Consider the following 5,426-nt stretch of genomic DNA (forward strand, 5'->3'; position numbering starts at 1 on the left):
ACCAGGAACACACAGAGACCATGCAGAATCTCCATGTCGCTCTCTGAAAAGTTGACTCCAAAGAGGATCCAGGGCACTTCAACCACTTAACCCAGGGGTCTTCAACGTTTTCAGGCCAAGGACCCCTTGGTTGAGAGAGAGCTGAAGCAGGGACCCCCGACTACATATGTGTGCGATGGAGATTTTCATCGATTTCATAGATTCATAGACTTAAATCGTCTATATTTTGTAAACTTGACCTTTCACTATATACTTGGTCTGCTCCTTTTTACCTCTACACCAAACCTATTTGCCGAAAATAGCTGATCTACAAGCTGCAGCTTGTAGATCTGCTATTTCTGGCTAAAGTTCCCCTCGGAATAGGCATGCGAGGGTTCAAGTTGTTCATTTAAAATAATTATCACACAAGGATTTGGTGGCCCCCCTGTAGTAACTCTAAGGACCCCCTAGGGGTCCCGGACCCCCTGTTGAAGACCCCTGACTTAACCTAAGACCTGGAACGCATTACTACACGTTATTTTATGCTTTAACTATTCAAAAATAGCAGATTTACAAGCTCACAGCGCGGCACCGAAACTTTGTGCAAGTCTTTGAATATTTTTCTACCCGATTCTATAAAAACTCATGTTTCTAGCATCAGTGGTTCTCAAACTTTTTCATGACAAGGACCCCCAAAATTATAGGTATTTATTTAGCCGTGGACCCCCCATCCTAAAACATGTTGTTCCAGGGACCCCCAGTAGCAAAGATTTGAGTTACAAATGTTTGCTTTGAAAATGATATATTCAAAGATTTGCACACATTTAAAAACAAAATGCAGATCTACAAGCTCATAGCGCAGCACTCGGTGCCGCGCTATGAGCCTGTAGATCTGCTATTTTTCAATAGCTAATGTATAAAATAATTCCAGGTCTAAATGGTTAAGCCCTACTGTATGTAAAGATCTTTGGACGTGCACATTTTTTTCCACACCCGACAGAGACAACATACTTTGTCACACGACGGACAGTGCAGATAGCCAACAACGTGTTGTCGTCCGATGCATTGTGAGCTTGTAGATCTGGTATTTTTGCTATGTGTGGCGAAAGCGGTTAAGGAACCCAGTCTGAAAAGCAAGGCGACACGTTAGCATTCTGAACGAGCGCACAACACATTCCAAATGACCTCCAGTCATCAGTTTTTTTTTTCTTCTGTTAGCTGAAAAAGTACACGAAGCGCCCGAAATAACAACGACCCAGAGGCTGGACAGCTGGCTGGCCATTTGGGGGAACTGAGGAATAGTTTGGACACGCTCAAATACAGGTCATACGTGTGTTTTATTTATTTTTATACTCCACATTCTGGTTCTTCCTTCCCTGCGGTAATCACCGGCTTACTGCGTCCCTTATCTGCCGCTTCCCATTCTGTGCGTGCGGGGGTAATTGTTGTGTCATCATCATCACTGCGTCTTGTTGCGGAACAAAGACACTCCAACTGCAGAGGAAGGAGTAGAGTATATACTATACCGTCACTGTCGGGCAGAAACCTCGTATCTCCCAAGTTTTCAGATATGTACATCTTTTCGCAAAGTAAAGCCCTGCTTCATCACACAAGGCCATCGCACAAAAGTAGTGAAAACAGCAGATCTACAAGCACACAACGCCTCGCGGTGCGAGGCGTTGTGTGCTTGTAGATCTGCTGTTTTCACTAGTTTAAATCATTTTTGAAATGATGAATACAAAACAGACGGTTTTGGACATACAAGGTTTCCACCCGACAACGACGATATACTGTATACTGTACTGTCTCACTCTACTCCTCCTTGCCTCCTTTTATTTTCTGAGGTTATACTGGGTTTCCAGTCACCCAGTATAATCTCTCTCACTCTCTCTCTCTCTCTCTCTCTCTCACTCTCTCTCTCTCTCTCTCTCTCTCTCTCTTTCTCTCTCCCCACCACACACACACTGCAGGATGGGGTTCACACGGTTACACCAAGCATCTAGGACTCTGCATCTCTCTCTGTTTGTTTCTTGGCTTCCCTGCTCTTTTCCCACTCTCCCTCCCTCTCTATCTCCATCTCTTTCTCTTCGTCTTTCTCTCATCTCTCTCTCTCCGTCTCTCTCCCACTCTCTCTCACCTCCCCAGCTGCAGCCCCCTCACATCATTTCAGCCATTTCCCAGATGCGGCGCTATAACAACCAGTAATCACCGTTCTAATTAGCTGCCTCCCATTCAAAACGGGGTCAAAACGGCGTCCTTGTATTCTCCGTCTCTCCCCTTTCAAATAGGCCACGCCGGATAATGCTACACCACACACACAATTGTGTCTTCTCATCTCAATTTGCTAATGTTCAAATTGACCGTGCCCCAGAACGGAGATGAATTATAATATTTTATATTCTCTACAGGGGAGGGGAAAATACATTACAAAGTAGGTCACTGATTTTGGTGTGTGATATACTTTCTTTCTCTGTATAATTATAGCCCATTTGGAAGTCGCATCCATTTGTGTTTTTTGAAGTTACTTAATTTTAATGCAACTGTATTAAACGGCTTGTAATTGTCAGTGCTCCAGTGTAATGTTTTTGTACTTCTGGAGTGGGTGATCATAATGACAGTAATTCCTTCCACGTCTCTCTCTTTCTCTCTTCTACGTCTGTACTTCTCTGTTACGTGTGTCATTTCCTTAGGTCCTGTAGGGCTGCAACTAGAAACTATTTTCTTTAGCCATTATTCCAGTGATTACTTTTTAGATGAATCGAATCATCGAGAAGCGCATATTTGTTTGAATATTTCGTCATTCTTTATTTATTATCAACTAATCGATCAACCACTTAAAGGAGAATATCGGCCTAGGAAACTTTCTTACCTTTAGTTGGTGTTATTCTGTCCCCCAAATTGTGATCCACTTGTAAAAATGTAATGTTTATTACAAAGCGAATCCGCTTATTTCTGTCGCTCGAAATTCAATTAAATTCAAAGTCTCATTTCCCACAGGTTGCCATCATTACTGTTTACAAGAGCAGCTGCACAGATATGGGTGCACATTGACTCTTATGATTCAGATGTCTGGCGAGACGAGATTTCAAACGTGAGTTCAAAGATCTGCTCTTGTAAACAGTAATAGCGGCTCCCTGTGGGAAATGAGACTGTGGATCGAGTCATTATATCCGACAAATACCCGGTATGTACCGATAGAAATAAGTGGATTCGCATTGTAATCAACTGCTCCAGTCTGGAGCTGTGGTGGGGTCGGGGTGGTCGGGCGAATGGACAAAAAAACATCTGGATCACTCTTTTGGGGACAGAATAACATCAACTAAAGGTAAGAAAAACTTCCAGGCCGGCATTCTCCTTAAGTGATATTTTATACTTAGTAGTGTCGTTCAAAAATAGCCAAACTCCGAGCTCACGGTTGTGAGACTTTATGACGCTTTTCACCTATTTGATTATTAATCGATTATTTTATTAAATTATAGATCATTTTTATAATGTATTAAATTGATCAGTTTAATTGACTGTTGCAACACTAATCTAATGATCCAAATAGCCTGTATTCTCAGTATGTAGAATATAGGCATGCCTATCGCCTAGCCTATACATTAACAATTTTTGCAATTTATCAATATCACTTTATGGAGTAAGTTTCCTTCCGCTTTCCTCTTTTACCCCAGCCGGATTTGAAACCTGTTTCCTGCGCAAGTGCTTCGTATCTTCTTTTTTTTTTTAATTATTTACCATTGAGCTAATAGAGCCTGCCTGCTTGCTCAGGGGATACATTTAATCTTGACCATCAGGTCACGTTGGATCCTGTGTCTAGGTGAGACATGACCTTTGGCTTTGATACAATCTAAATGTCTCAGTAGAAAGCAGGGAGACAAAATAAAACTGTATATGTTATATTAACATACTCTACCATGCAGATTGGATACAATTAAATGCATCCATAAAAGATAATTACATAGCGCTTTAACCACTTAGTACTCATATTGAGTGCACTTTGTAAAATGGATCTGATTTTCACTGTACTTGGTGCGTTCTTTTCCATCTACACTGAATCTCTTGCTGCAAGCTTTTGTGAGCTTATAGATTCTGTTACCCTCGTGACGCGTACTGTATCTTAGGTGGAAGATTTTGCATATACAGTATATGTACCGTAATATGACATAACTGTAAGGTGCTTTAAAGTAACAATGTAAAATTCAAGGGGTGCCGTGGATGACTCAAAGTTATTTCCAGGGCTGCCCTGACACAAGAGAAGTTTGAGAACAACCACGTCACTGTGACTGGCCTAGAAGACCATGTCCACCTCTTGAACTGGTTTCAAGCTCCTGCAAGAGCACACGAGAAGGCAGGGGTGGGACTAGTGTTTCACTCGACCACGTTCACCGGAGTCCCTCAGGCAGTGGTGTAAAGTAACTATAAACTTCAATATGTGCCTCTCTGATGTTGTGGAGTAGAAGTATAAAGTATTGAAAAACTAAAGAATAAGTACAGTACTTATGAGTAAATGTACTTTGTTACTTTCAACCACCAAGAGTACCTCTTATACAGCCACAATGGTTACTGTAGAATCACAAGAGTGTATCCTGTTCACTTTAAACAGATGCAGCTTCAAAGAGCTGCGTTGGCTCCAATTTATTACATTTGGGCAGAAGCGTCACAAAGTGGGACTGAGGGCCCTAGGTGGAGGGGCCTTAATTATTTAGCTATTGAAAAAATAGCATATATACAAGCACCGAGTGCTGCGTTGCAAGCTTGTAGATCGGCTATTTTTGAAAAGTAACGAAAATTAGAATGATTTGAAATATTGAAAGAATTTTTAAAAAAATCCAAAAGTGCCGCGCTGTGAGCTTGTATATCTGCTATTTTTCAATAGTTAAAGCACAAAATAATAATAATGCGTTCCCAGTCTGAATGGGTTAAACCCCCTCCCCCTATGAAGAACATTCATGGGGGGGCCGCAGTGAATCCTTGTACCCCCAGGGACCAGAATTTGGTGTGACACCCCTGCATTTGGGTTCACAAATCTTGACCTCAATTGTTCAGGGTAATAGAAGTAGTATGTAGGCAGGGGCTTTTCTGGGTGGCTGCATGAAGCCGCTGGAACACTGCAGAGGCAGTGTGCTACAGTAGGTTGCCATGCTACTCACACACATTAGTATTCACAACCCGTCTTGTACTTCAATGCCAGCCACCAGCACAGCGACAATACCGGCTGTACTCCTCTTGGCCAGAGAAGGCGCTATTAGCTGCAGTAGGTTTCTTCTGTCGTTGACCTTTATCTTATCCCCATGATATTCTCCTGCTTTATTTGCTCCAGAAAATCAGTTTTAAAAAACTGAATTATAGTTCTTGGTGCAAGTAGATATGTCTCATTTTTGCTACGGACATACAAAGTGGGAGGAAAATACTATTCCCGGAAACACATAAAAGAGCTAGCCCTG

The sequence above is a fragment of the Nannobrachium achirus genome (assembly GCF_963921795.1).
Source record: "Nannobrachium achirus genome assembly, chromosome: 3".
Classification (NCBI taxonomy): Eukaryota; Metazoa; Chordata; class Actinopteri; order Myctophiformes; family Myctophidae; genus Nannobrachium; species Nannobrachium achirus.